Raw genomic sequence first — 15,945 nt, forward strand, 5'->3', positions numbered from 1 at the left:
GAATACATTTAATATTTGGCTTTGCACTAGAGACTTGTGTCATATCACAAGGTAACGTAATGAATACATTTAATATTTGGCTTTGCACTAGAGACTTGTGTCAAATCACAAGGTAACGTAATGAATACATTTAATATTTGGCTTTGCACTAGAGACTTGTGTCATATCACAAGGTAACGTAATGAATACATTTAATATTTGGCTTTGCACTAGAGACTTGTGTCAAATCACAAGGTAACGTAATGAATACATTTAATATTTGGCTTTGCACTAGAGACTTGTGTCATATCACAAGGTAACGTAATGAATACATTTAATATTTGGCTTTGCACTAGAGACTTGTGTCATATCACAAGGTAACGTAATGAATACATTTAATATTTGGCTTTGCACTAGAGACTTGTGTCAAATCACAAGGTAACGTAATGAATACATTTAATATTTGGCTTTGCACTAGAGACTTGTGTGAAATCACAAGGTAACGTAATGAATACATTTAATATTTGGCTTTGCACTAGAGACTTGTGTCATATCACAAGGTAACGTAATGAATACATTTAATATTTGGCTTTGCACTAGAGACTTGTGTCATATCACAAGGTAACGTAATGAATACATTTAATATTTGGCTTTGCACTAGAGACTTGTGTCAAATCACAAGGTAACGTAATGAATACATTTAATATTTGGCTTTGCACTAGAGACTTGTGTGAAATCACAAGGTAACGTAATGAATACATTTAATATTTGGCTTTGCACTAGAGACTTGTGTGAAATCACAAGGTAACGTAATGAATACATTTGATATTTGGATTTGCACTAGAGACTTGTGTGAAATCACAAGGTAACGTAATGAATACATTTAATATTTGGCTTTGCACTAGAGACTTGTGTCAAATCACAAGGTAACGAAATGAATACATTTAATATTTGGCTTTGCACTAGAGACTTGTGACAAATCACAAGGTAACGTAATAAACACATTTAATATTTGGCTTTGCACTAGAGACTTGTGTCAAATCATAAGGTAACGTAATGAATACATTTAATATTTGGCTTTGCACTAGAGTCGTGTGATAAATCACAAGGTAACGTAATGAATACATTTAATATTTGGCTTTGCACTAGAGATTTGTGACAAATCACAAGGTAACGTAATGAATACATTTAGTATTTGGCTTTGACTTGTGACAATAAATTTTGTGGTATTTTCAAATAAGTTTTCAAGCTTTTAGTGATTTCTTAAGGGCTGGGGTATGAACGTGTGGACAGTATTTATTTTGGGATATTAGAGCACATCAGACATATCGAATTGCATTCTGAATACAAAGAATGTCATTCTGATATCAAATAATTTTGATTTTTTGAAATTCGCAATTTAATACACATTTTATGGCAAATCATTAAAAATCGATATTTTTGATATTTAACAGTACTTGAAGTAAACTTTATAAATCTGATGATTTATACTTAAAGTGTATGTAGGTGGGATGAAAAGCCGACGATCAATTGAAAATTTTGACCTTTCGTATTGAAGATATGGATTTTTCCCCAAAACACCCAAAAAAATAGGTCTTTTGGGAAAAAATCCATATCTTCAATATGAAAGGTCAACATTTTCAATTGACCGTCGGCTTTTCCTCCCTGCTACATACACTTTAAGAATATATCATTAGATTTATATAATTTACTTTGAGGACTGTTATATACCAAAAATTTGAAAAATATCAATTTTTATAATTTGTCATAAAATTTGTATTATATTGTGATTTTCAAAAATGAAAATTATTTGATATCAGAAAGACATGCTTCGTATTCAGAATGCAATTCGATAGGTCCGAGGTGCTCTCATGTCCCACAAAAATACTGTCGAAACGCAATAAACGCTCATTTTAGATCCCTTAACATCATTTAGTTTTGATGTTTTTGAAAAACAAAATATCCTGACCGAACCTACTGTTCTGCCACCCCCCCCCAAAAAAAACCCCAATAGATCAATGTTTTGCTGTGGTATTTTCAAATATGTTTTCTAGCTGTTGGTGATTTCTTAGCATAATAATCCTTTTAAGAACAAAATATCCTGACGAACCTACTGTTCTGTTTTTTCATCGCATAATTCCTTAATGAGCTTGCTTTAGAGCTTTTGAGTTGGATCTTTTTTAACTCTTCGTAGACTTTCTGATCTTGAAGTAAAACCGAGGCTTTTTCTTCGTAATCTGAACTGTCAATTACCATAGTTGCTCTACCTTTATCCGCAGGATCACATATTCTAATTTTCATTCAAATTGGACAAACTTTTGAATTTTACCCCTTTTAGCCCCACAACAGACCCCTCCCACATGTTTAAACCAAATCTGATTATAACCCTATATGCATGTAATGCTAGAGCCCTTTTGGCATTATTCTGATGATCACATCACTTAGTATATAGCAAATAGTAAATTTTAAGGTGATTTTCAGTAATCAACCCTATTTGACAACTGCATGACCTTGAACTCAAAATAGACACCAGCTAATTTCAATGCATATTGTGTCAGTCGTTTCTCTGTACCATGTTATATCCATTGCCAGAGAATGCAGCTTTAATTTCATGAGAGGAATATGAATCAAATACTGGACTCACCAACGATTTTTTCAGTAACGTTGCGACCCGTTCACCGGTGTCGTGTGACAGACCCCTCTCATGATGAAATCGTAGTACTGTATATGAATATTAATGAACTCTACGTCATACCATGGTCATACATTCGACTCGTACAGATCATGAATGATGGTATTAGATCTAGCTCGTCACCACAGTAAAATTAATAACACACACGGCGGTTGAATTTTATACCACAGTATTATAGAAAAGTGTACTTTTGTTCCAGTTTCTAACCAGTCATTTCGGAATTCAAGCATTTTAAACAACAGTAAGTGTACATTTCGTCCAGTTTCTTACCAGTTATTTCATGAGGTCAATGAATTATGGTAGTGTAAGCTTACCAATATTAATACCAAAAGCTGTGATAGTTTCTGCACTGTACATACTGTACAACTCTGTACAGTGTGAGTATGTGCGCGAGTATAACAACTTGAGCAAGTCACAATATTTTCTCAAGTTGATTTATCCTTTCTATAAATAGCGATGTATACAGAAAAAATATACACAACCACGTTCTCCGAGTACTGTACATGTATACTACATCTATAATTTAACTCTAGTCCGGGACTCTAGCGGGGTACACCCATCGTATGTGTACATGGACCTAATCCATGGGTTCCTACAAGGCCGATGACTGGACCGATGACACACATTCGATGGGTGTATCGTATAATATGTTCGCTTTTGACAATTGGCTCCCTAGTCCTAGCCCGATGTACTCACACGTCCGTCACTACGATTTCCACCAGGGGTAACGGGGGTGAATGACCCCCTAAATTTAAAAAATATTAATTTTTCACCCTCTATATTGGGAATATGTGCAAGCTCGGGGGTGAAAACTGACCCTCTAGCTACTTTTGGACCTTACTCCTACCCCTGACTACACTGCAAAATATTTTTCACCCCCAAGATTTAATTTACACCCCATGTATTTGGATTTTCTGCAAGCTCTGGAGTGAAAAACACAGGAAAACAACCCCCGACTTTTGGGCCTTAATGCTGTACCCCTGATTTCCACTGTCCTTCTCCGCACGAAGGTCTGAGACTCCTGAGCATATCTGGTCCAGGGTACACATAAAATACCACGTTTTCTCATAAATACCACTTCCTACCATTCCTCACGTGAAGATGAGACTTAAACAAAACATATTTGGTGCATGTTCGTAAATTTTGAGCACATTTGAGGATGGAAAATGTTTTGAATTCTTTCTATAAATAGATGCCGTCAGTGTGACATCATCACCGCGACGTGAGTTCACGGTGCCCCGTTTTTACGTACGTAGGGCATTCATGGCCCTAGTGAGGAAGGAATAGGGCCATGATGTTTCGGGCTACCCTAGTCCATACATTCGATAATAGCGGGGACTCTAGTCGTCTCTACAAATATGTCAATGACAGCAAGAACATGATGAAGTCTAACTTGGAATTTGCACATCATCTTGATCTTGATACTGCACAACAGTCCTAGAGGAGTAAAGCGGTTAGGTTGATATGTGCATGTATATGGCAAGTATATTGCACAATAGAACAGAAAAACCTGGTTTTTCATAGATAAACCTGGTTTTTCGATCGAAAAACCTGGTTTTTCGGTGAAAAACCTGGGTCTTCGGCCGAGAAACCTGGTTTTTCGCCGATAAACTTGGTTTTCACTGATAAACCTGGTTTTCAAACGAAAAACCAGGTTTTTGAATCGATTGTCATAGTTTTTTGAAAAACCTGGTTTCTCGGTCGATAAACCTGGTTTATCAAAAACTATGACAATCGAATTTGAAAAACCTGGTTTTTCGATTGAAAAACCAGGTTTATCAAAAAAAATATGACAATCGATTTGAAAAACCAAGTTTATCGGCGAAAAACCAGGTTTATCGGTCGATAAACCTGGTTTATCAAAAACTATGACAATCAAATTTGAAAAACCTGGTTTTTCGATTGAAAAACCAGGTTTATCAATAAAAACTATGACAATCGAATTGAAAAACCAAGTTTATCAGTGAAAAACCAGGTTTCTCGGCCGATAAACCTGCTCTCTCACAAACTATGACAATCAAATTGAAAAACCTGGTTTTCGATTGAAAACCAGGTTTATCAAATCGAAAAACCAAGTTTATCGATTGGATTGTCATAGTTTTTGATAAACCTGGTTTATCAGGCGAAAAACCAAGTTTATCAAAAACTCTGACAATCGAATTGATAAACCTGGTTTTTCGATTTGAAAAACCTTGTTTTTCGATCGAAAAACCAGGTTTTTCGATTGAAAAACCAGGTTTATCAACGAAAAACCAGGTTTTTCTGTTCTATTGTGCAATATACTTGCCATACATGTATGCAAATTTTAGTCTATAGATTTCTTGTAGATGTTGGGTTATGTTGGTTTTAAATTGTGTGGGATCTATTATGTTTAAGGGGTACTACACCCTAGCCAATTTTTGCTTATTTTTGTGTTTTTCTCAAAAATCATAGTGCATTGGTGACAAGTAAGATATAGGGCCTAGATATGTATATTATAGAGACAAGGACTATAACTACTGCACTGAAAATTCAGCAACTCAAGGCAAGTAGTTATTGATTTATTGATCAAATATTGGTTTTCCCTAATTTTTGACTGTAACTCCACAACTGCTGTCTGTGCTGAAATAAAATTTCCAGTGTAGCAGTTGTAGTCCTTGCCCCTATAATATACATCTTACTTGTCACCAATGCTCTATAATTTTTGAGAAAAATGTAAAAATAGGCACAAAATTGGGCAGGGGTGTAGTACCCCCTTATCCAAATGATTTGATCGAGTAATTTATCAACTACATGTATCCACGACAACACAATACTATATAGGGACTGTGCAATAATTATGTCTACACCCAGGGTGATGTCTACACCCTGGGCCCTTAATTACTTAGTAACTCGGGGTCTGAAACAGTAACTTGGACCCCGAGATAGTAACTTCGACTTTAAGTAACTTCGGGCCCCGACTTAGTAACTCTGGGTCTGAGATAGTAACTTGGGGCCTCGACTTAGTAACTCGGGGTCCGAGATAGTAACTCAGGGCCTCGTCTTATTAACTTCGGGGTCAAAGATTGTAACTTCGGGCCTCGACTTAGTAACTTCGGGTCTGAGATAGTAACACGGACCCCGAGATAGTAACCCGGGGTCCGAGATAGTAACTCGGGCCTCGCTTATTACTTCGGGTCTGAGATAGTAACTTGGGGCCTCAACTTAGTAACTTGGTATCTGAGATAGTAACACGGACCCCAAGATAGTAACTCGGGGTCTGAGATAGTAATCCGGGCCCCCGACTTTATAACTCAGGGTCCGGGATAGTAACTCAGGGTCCGATATAGTAAGTCGGGCCCCGACTTAGTAACTCGGAGTCCGAGATAGTAATTCGGGGCCCCAAGATACTAATTGGGGATCCGAGATAGTAGCTCAGGGTCCCGAGATACTAATTCAGGGTCTGATATAGTAACTCGGGCCCGACTTAAGAACACGGGGCCCTTAGATAGTAACTCAGGGTTCCGACTTAATATCTTGGGGTCAGAGATATAATAACTCGGGGTCCGAGATAGTAACACGGACAACGAGATAGTAACTCGGGGTCCCCAACTTAGTAACTTGGGGCCCCAACTTAGTAACTCGGGTACTGAGATAGTAACTCGGGGCTTCAACTTAGTAACTCGGGGTCTGAGATAGTAACACGGACAACGAGATAGTAACTTCGGGTCGAGTTACTAACTTGAGGCCCTAACTTAGTAACTTAGGGCCCAACTTAGTAACTCAGGGTCCGAAATAGTAACTCGGGCCCCGACTTAGTAACTCGGGGTCCGAGATAGTAACCGGGGCCTCAACTTAGTAACTCGGGGTCTGAGATAGTAACACGGACAACGAGATAGTAACTCGGGGTCTGAGTTAGTAACTTGGGGGCCCCAACTTAGTAACTTGGGGCCCCAACTTAGTAACTCTTAGTAACTCGGGTACCGAGATAGTAACTCGGGGCTTCAACTTAGTAACTCGGGGTCTGAGATAGTAACACGGACAACGAGATAGTAACTCGGTCCGAGTTACTAACTTGGGGCCCTAACTTAGTAACTTAGGGCCCTAACTTAGTAACTCGGGGTCGAAATAGTAACTCGGGCCCCGACTTAGTAAGTCGGGGTTTGAGAGAGTAAACCGGGGCCTCGACTTAGTAACTTCGGGGTCCGAGATAGTAACTTCGGGGCCTCGACTTATTAACTTCGGGTCTGAGATAGTAACACGCACCCCGAGATTGTAACTCGGGGCAACGAATTTGTAATTGGGGGTTAGAGATAGTAACTCGGGGCCTCAACTTAGTAACTTGGGGTCTGAGATAGTAACACGGCCCCCGACATAGTAACCTGGGGTCCGAGATAGTAACTCAGGCGTCGACTTAGTAACTCGGGTCTGAGATAATAACACGGACCCGGAGATTGTAACTTCGGGGTCCAAGATAGTAACTCGGGGCCCCGGCGTAGTAACTGGCGGTCCGAGATAGTAACTCGGGGCCTCGACTTAGTAACTCGGGGTCCGAGATAGTAACAGGGCCTCAACTTAGTAACTTGGTATCTGAGATAGTAACACAGACCGAGATAGTAACTCGGGGTCCGAGATATAATTCGGGCCCCGACTTTATAACTCAGGGTCCGGGATAGTACAGTAACTCAGGGTCAGAGATAGTAAGTCGGGGCCCGACTTAGTAACTCGGAGTCGAGATAATAACTTGGGACCCCGAGATACTAATTGGGGGTCCGAGATAGTAGCTCAGGGTCCCGAGATACTAATTCAGGGTCTGATATAGTAACTCGGGCCCCAACTTAGTAACACGGGCCCTTAGATAGTAACTCGGGGTTCCGACTTAATAACTTGGGGTCAGAGATATAATAACACGGGGTCCGAGATACTAACTCGGGGCCTCAACTTAGTAACTCGGGGTCTGAGATAGTAACACGGACCACGAGATAGTAACGCAGGGTCCGAGTTAGTAACTTGGGGCCCCAACTTAGTAACTCGGGTACCGAGACAGTAACTCGGGGCCTCGACTTAGTAACTCGGAGTCTGAGATAGTAACACTGACCCCGAGATAGTAACTCTGGGTCCGAGATAGTAGCTTGGGGCTTCGACTTAGTAACTCGGGTCTGAGATAGTAACACTGACCCCGAGATAGTAACTCGGGGTCTGAGATAGTAACTTCGGGCCCTGACTTATTAACTTCGGGGTCCGAGATAGTAACTCGGGGCCCGACTTATTAACTCGGGGTCCGAGATAGTAATTCAGGCCCCCGACTTTATAACTCAGGGTCCGGGATAGTACGGTAACTCAGGGTCAGAGATTGTAAGTCGGGGCCCGACTTAGTAACTCGGAGTCCGAGATAATAACTTGGGACCCGAGATACTAATTGGGGTCCGAGATAGTAGCTCAGGGTCCCGAGATACTAATTCAGGGTCTGATATAGTAACTCGGGCCCCAACTTAGTAACACGGGCCCTTAGATAGTAACTCGGGTTACGACTTAATAACTTGGGGTCAGAGATATAATAACACGGGGTCCGAGATACTAACTCGGGGCCTCAACTTAATAACTTCGGGGTCTGAGATAGTAACACTGACCCGAGATAGTAACTTCGGGTCGAGATAGTAACTTCGGGGCTTCGACTTAGTAACATGGGCCTGAGATAGTATCACGCTCCCCGAGATAGTAACTCGGGGTCTGAGATAGTAACTCGGGCCCTGACTTATTAACTTGGGGTCCGAGATAGTAACTCGGGCCCGACTTATTAACTTCGGGTCGAGATATAACTTGGGGCCTCGACTTAATAACTTAGGGTCTGAAACAGTAACACGGACCCGAGATAGTAACTCGGGGTCTGAGATAGTAATTCAGGACCCCAATTAGTATCTCGGGGCCCCAAGTTACTATCTCGGACTCCGAGTTACTAAGTCGGGGCCGAGGTACTATCTCGGACCCCGAGTTCCTATCTTGGGTCTGTGTTACTATCTCAGATACCAAGTTACTAAGTTGAGGCCCCGAGTTACTATCTCTAACCCCTAATTACAGTTACTACGTCGGGGCCCCGAGTTACTATCTTGGACCCCAAGTTACAATCTCAGGGTCCGTGTTATTATTTCAGACCCGAGTTACTAAGTCGAGGCCTGAGTTACTATCTCGGACCCTAGGTTACTACCTTGGGGTCCGTGTTACTATCTCAGACCCCAAGTTACTAAGTTGAGGCCCCGAGTTACTATCTCTAACCCCTAATTACTAAGTCGGGGCCCCGAGTTACTATCTCAGACCCCGAGTTACAATCTCTGGGTGCGTGTTACTATCTCAGACCCGAGTTAATAAGTCGAGGCCCCGAAGTTACTATCACGGACCCCGAAGTTACTAAGTCGAGGCCCCAGTTACTATCTCAGACCCGAGTTACTAAGTCGGGGTCGAAGTTACTATCTCAGACCCCAAGTTACTAAGTCGAGGCCCCCAATTACTATCTCGGACCCCGAAGTTACTACTCGCACCCGAGTTACTAAGTCGGGGCCCTGAATTACTATCTCAGACCCGAGTTACTATCTCGGGGTCCGTGTTACTGTTTCAGACCCGAGTTATTAAGTCGAGGCCCCAAGTTACTATCTCGGACCCCGAGTTACTATCTCGGGGAGAGTGTTACTATCTCAGACCCAAGTTACTAAGTCGAAGCCCTGAGTTACAGTCGGGCCCTGAGTTACTATCTCGGACACACAAGTTTTAAGGTGTATTTTGGACGAAAAGAATTCCCCGTTTCATCTCTACATAATCATATGACCTATTTTTTCGCGATTGCACGAACAAGTATACGTAATTCGTGGCAACACTGATTAGTGTATATTTCTATGCTGGGTTTTTTTTTTGAGCCACTCTCGCCTAGGCGGAAGTACCTATACACCCCACGCAAGTCAATTGAAGCCGTACAATTTATCGCTAATTTACGACCATAAAATTTAGACACTTCTCTTGTCTGTATTAGCATCAACTCTCTCATGTCACGTTTTCATGTCAGAAATTAACATAACTCCCGAAACCGAAAACAGAAATTATCTTCGTTCAACTTTTCAGTAGGCAACAAAAGACTAGAATAAACACTCTAGTGTATGCCACAACTTTATCATGCTCACAAGTGAAACAGGACATTGAAGTTCATGATTCCCATTGTGCTACATGTGTATACCACACTCTCATGTGTACAACAATATTATCACTATAGATGATTTCCATTGTGCTATACAACATTCCCATGTATACTACAACTTTTATCACAGGTGGAACAGAGTACTATAGATGATTTCCACTGTGCTATACAACACTCCCATGTATACTACAACTTTGTCACAGGTGGAACGGAGCATTATAGATGATTTCCATTGTGCTATACAACACTCCCATGTATACTACAACTTTATCACAGGTGGAACTGAACACTATAGATGATTTCCATTGTGTTAGACAACACTCCCATGTATACTACAACTTTATCACAGGTGGAACAGAGTACTATTGATGATTTCCACTGTGCTATACAACATTCCCATGTATACTAGGCTACAACTTTATCACAGGTGGAACAGAGTACTATAGATGATTTCCATTGTGCTATACAACACTCCCATGTATACTACAACTATATCACAGGTGGAACTGAACACTATAGATCATTTCCATTGAGCTATACAACACTCCCATGTATACTACAACTTTATCACAGGTGGAACAGAGTACTATTGATGATTTCCACTGTGCTATACAACATTCCCATGTATACTACAACTTTATCACAGGTGGAACAGAGCACAAAGATGATTTCCATTGAGCTATACAACACTCCCATGTATACTACAACTTTATCACAGGTGGAACAGAGGACTATAGATGATTTCCAATGTGCTATACAACACTCCCATGTATACTACAACTATATCACAGGTGGAACTGAACACTATAGATCATTTCCATTGTGCTATACAACACTCCCATGTATACTACAACTTTATCACAGGTGGAACAGAGTACTATTGATGATTTCCAATGTGCTATACAACACTCCCATGTATACTACAACTTTATCATGGGTGGAACAGAGCACAAAGATGATTTCCATTGAGCTATACAACACACCCATGTATACTACAACTTTATCATGGGTGGAACAGAGTACAAAGATGATTTCCATTGAGCTATACAACACACCCATGTATACTACAACTTTATCATGGGTGGAACAGAGCACATAGATGATTTCCATTGAGCTATACAACACTCCCATGTATACTACAACTTTATCATGGGTGGAACAGTGGACTATAGATGATTTCCAATGTGCTATACAACACTCCCATGTATACTACAACTTTATCATGGGTGGAACAGAGCACAAAGATGATTTCCATTGAGCTATACAACACACCCATGTATACTACAACTTTATCATGGGTGGAACAGAGTACAAAGATGATTTCCATTGAGCTATACAACACACCCATGTATACTACAACTTTATCATGGGTGGAACAGAGCACATAGATGATTTCCATTGAGCTATACAACACTCCCATGTATACTACAACTTTATCATGGGTGGAACAGTGTACTATAGATGATTTCCATTCAGCTATACAACACTCCCATGTATACTACAACTTTATCATGGGTGGAACAGAGGACTATAGATGATTTCCAATGTGCTATACAACACTCCCATGTATACTACAACTTTATCATGGGTGGAACAGAGCACAAAGATGATTTCCATTGAGCTATACAACACACCCATGTATACTACAACTTTATCATGGGTGGAACAGAGTACAAAGATGATTTCCATTGAGCTATACAACACACCCATGTATACTACAACTTTATCATGGGTGGAACAGAGCACATAGATGATTTCCATTGAGCTATACAACACTCCCATGTATACTACAACTTTATCATGGGTGGAACAGAGTACTATAGATGATTTCCATTCAGCTATACAACACTCCCATGTATACTACAACTTTATCATGGGTGGAACAGAGTACAAAGATGATTTCCATTGAGCTATACAACACTCCCATGTATACTACTACTTTATCATGGGTGGAACAGAGCACAAAGATGATTTCCATTGAGCTATACAACACTCCCATGTATACTACAACTTTATCATGGGTGGAACAGAGTACTGTAGATGATTTCCATTGAGCTATACAACACTCCCATGTATAATACAACTTTATCATGGGTGGAACAGAGCACAAAGATGATTTCCATTGAGCTATACAACACTCCCATGTATACTACAACTTTATCATGGGTGGAACAGAGTACAAAGATGATTTCCATTGAGCTATACAACACTCCCATGTATACTACTACTTTATCATGGGTGGAACAGAGCACAAAGATGATTTCCATTGAGCTATACAACACTCCCATGTATAATACAACTTTATCATGGGTGGAACAGAGCACAAAGATGATTTCCATTGAGCTATACAACACTCCCATGTATGCTACAACTTTATCATGGGTGGAACAGAGTACTATAGATGATTTCCATTGAGCTATACAACACACCCATGTATACTACAACTTTATCATGGGTGGAACAGAGCACAAAGATGATTTCCATTGAGCTATACAACACTCCCATGTATGCTACAACTTTATCACAGGTGGAACTGAGTACTATAGATGATTTCCATTGTGCTATACAACACTCCCATGTATACTACAACTATATCACAGGTGGAACTGAACACTATAGATCATTTCCATTGTGTTAGACAACACTCCCATGTATACTACAACTTTATCACAGGTGGAACAGAGCACAAAGATGATTTCCATTGAGCTATACAACACTCCCATGTATAATACAACTTTATCATGGGTGGAACAGAGCACAAAGATGATTTCCATTGAGCTATACAACACTCCCATGTATGCTACAACTTTATCATGGGTGGAACAGAGTACTATAGATGATTTCCATTGAGCTATACAACACACCCATGTATACTACAACTTTATCATGGGTGGAACAGAGCACAAAGATGATTTCCATTGAGCTATACAACACTCCCATGTATGCTACAACTTTATCACAGGTGGAACTGAGTACTATAGATGATTTCCATTGTGCTATACAACACTCCCATGTATACTACAACTTTATCACAGGTGGAACTGAACACTATAGATGATTTCCATTGTGTTAGACAACACTCCCATGTATACTACAACTTTATCACAGGTGGAACAGAGTACTATTGATGATTTCCACTGTGCTATACAACATTCCCATGTATACTACAACTTTATCACACGTGGAACAGAGGACTATAGATGATTTCCAATGTGCTATACAACACACCCATGTATACTACAACCTTATCATGGGTGGAACAGAGCACAAAGATGATTTCCATTGAGCTATACAACACTCCCATGTATACTACAACTTTATCATGGGTGGAACAGAGTACAAAGATGATTTCCATTGAGCTATACAACACTCCCATGTATACTACAACTTTATCATGGGTGGAACAGAGCAAAAAGATGATTTCCATTGAGCTATACAACACTCCCATGTATACTACAACTTTATCATGGGTGGAACAGAGTACTGTAGATGATTTCCATTGAGCTATACAACACTCCCATGTATAATACAACTTTATCATGGGTGGAACAGAGCACAAAGATGATTTCCAATGAGCTATACAACACTCCCATGTATACTACAACTTTATCATGGGTGGAACAGGACACTATCTATTGTGCTATAATGTAAATTATTTGTAGTGTCCTGTCCCTCCTGTGACAAAGTTGTGGTATACAAGGGAATGTTGTATAGCACAATTAAAATTATGTCCCTTCCCACCCGTGACAAAGTTGTGGTATACAAGGGAATGTTGTATTGTTTAAATCAAATCATCTTTACTATCCTATCCCACCTGTGACAAAGTTGCGGTATTCATGGGTATCTTGTAAAGCACAATTTTAATCTTCTATATTTTACCCACATGTAACATTTATGTTTTTGTGTTTTATATTTTAAAGAATGGTGCAAACTTCATGAAGTAAATGAACATGTGAAGCCATTGGCTGCGAGTTTGGGTGTCAGGGCATCTGATGTTTTGCAATTGATCTTCCTAGAGGTGAGTTAAGGTTTACACTATATGTTTTGGGCAGAATTTTCGGCCGAATGTTAAATAAGTTTAGCTTAGATTTGCAAGTTTCATAAAATGAAAATTTGCAATTATTTCTTGATATTTCTTGATTTGTTTTTTAATATATCTAAGCAATAGTTTTGCCATTTTAACCCTCCCAAAAAAAACATCATGCAAATGGGGTGGAAATATCAATCATTGGGATTTCCTTAATAAAACCAATACCATTCCTCATGTGTGTCAGCTTTACTTGTCTCAATATTCGAATGCAAATGCTGCTAGTTCATGCTACCTTCTAACTCGCCTTATGAAAGACGTATATAGAACATATTGACCATTTTAGGTGGCATTTTGTCTTTATTTGTATTTTCAGATAGCTAACTCAAATACTACACCTTACAGATACAATAGCTAGCTATGTCAAATCCATTATGTTCATTTAACTTAAATCAGCAAAGAAAAGTGTTTAAATGGGATTTTGTGAATTTGCATAAGTCAAAAAGCTGTATTGAAAAATCACATCCTGTACGATAATTTTAAAGCAATTCTGTGCACAACACCATAGTTAAGTTTGCCACCTTAAATATCTACCGTATATAATTTTTAAAAATTCTGTGACTTATTTATAATTATATTACTCTTACGACCCATTATTCAAAATCGCGCACTGTGATTTGTTAAAACACGTCACATGAGAGCCCATTATTCTGCAATAATGGGTCAAGCGCGTAACACACTCTACGCACAGCATTACGCTGTGCAATATTTCGATATACGCTCCACCTTGAAGTAAACAACTGAAAATATTTGTGCCAAAAAATGATATTTTCTCTTTAAATTGCACTATTTTCTGGTAATAGAATAGAAATAAAGGGTGCAGCATTATCCTTTACACGCAAATAATGTGTCCTTGGCAGTAAAAACGTTTAAATAATGGGTGAGGACACATTATTTTGGTGTAAAGGATAATGCATTACCCTTTATTTCTTAAATAAAAGGAAGGTCTGAAAATGTTGTGTTAATTATTATTAATATTCATGTTATTCTCATTAATAACTTTTCTGCAGGCACTAGCACTGTCTAAGGAGTAAGGATTCCTTCAATAGTTTGCAGATTGAAGCAGCCTTTTAACAGGCAACAACACAAAGAACAAGAGAGTATAGAGAATCAAGAATGCAGCAAATAAGAACTGCCCTGAAGTCTTTGGATGTCATTATTGGAACTTAATAACAATCCATTGCCATAGTCCATTTGGGACAAGATCAAGGCACAAACCACCAGATAGTAGATGCCATGGTCCTTGAAACCAATTGATATTTGATGTAGTTGCTAATTTATAATAGATTACAGGGATACAATGTATATGATATGTGCAGCCACTGTCATCTGTGTATCAAATATAACACAGAGGTTGCATACTGGATTGCAGAGCTGGATTGATGGAATCATCGCCAACTGTTAGCATAGCAGGAGATAAGCTATGTGTATGATAATTTGATGCGCCAATAGAAAACTCTATCTCCTCATCATTTAGCTTCCAGAGATTTTATGGTCATCCAGTGTTTTATTCAGTGATGCTAGATGAGGCTGTTTTCATGGAGTTTGGATAAGATACATTAAAATATCTGTATAACTGAATGTCATCACCGTAACATATAGAGAGGTTTCTTGATTGACAAATGTATAATATTATGGTGAATGACATACATGTAACAGGGCCAATCATGGATCCTTGTGACAGGCTTTGTCGTCTAGATTTTAAAGGGGAGTGGGTACTCACTCTCTAGTATGATGCTAGGCGAGTGGTCAAATCATTCTCTAGCATGATTGCTAGGAGAGCTGTTAACATTGTATTTGAACACAGATATTGGAACATCTGTGATTTGAAGTGATGATTTTTATGTGAGCTGGCTATCTGGTGAATATAACTGGTATTACCATATAGTCACATAACAGTAAAAAAATTAATTCTTAAGGTTGGTCTTAACCCTCAGGGAATTATGGGCCTCATAACTGCTAAATTTTTGGTCTTTTAAAATGACAAAGACTTGATGAATTCATATGCGAGGTCAAATTTGGGCAAAAATGCTCAGTTATGGAGAA

The 15,945-nt window shown here is 39.3% G+C and overlaps 1 long non-coding RNA gene across 1 annotated transcript; it reads left to right on the plus strand.

Annotated features, from left to right (window-relative positions):
• The first annotated feature begins 2,864 nt into the window (after positions 1 to 2,864).
• Positions 2,865 to 15,480, plus strand: LOC140139468 (uncharacterized). Its single transcript, XR_011857133.1, has 3 exons — positions 2,865 to 2,912; positions 13,733 to 13,830; positions 14,910 to 15,480. It is a non-coding gene; the product is annotated as an uncharacterized lncRNA (long non-coding RNA).
• Positions 15,481 to 15,945: the final 465 nt, after the last annotated feature.

The sequence above is a fragment of the Amphiura filiformis genome, chromosome 18 (assembly GCF_039555335.1).
Source record: "Amphiura filiformis chromosome 18, Afil_fr2py, whole genome shotgun sequence".
NCBI classification, from domain to species: domain Eukaryota; kingdom Metazoa; phylum Echinodermata; class Ophiuroidea; order Amphilepidida; family Amphiuridae; genus Amphiura; species Amphiura filiformis.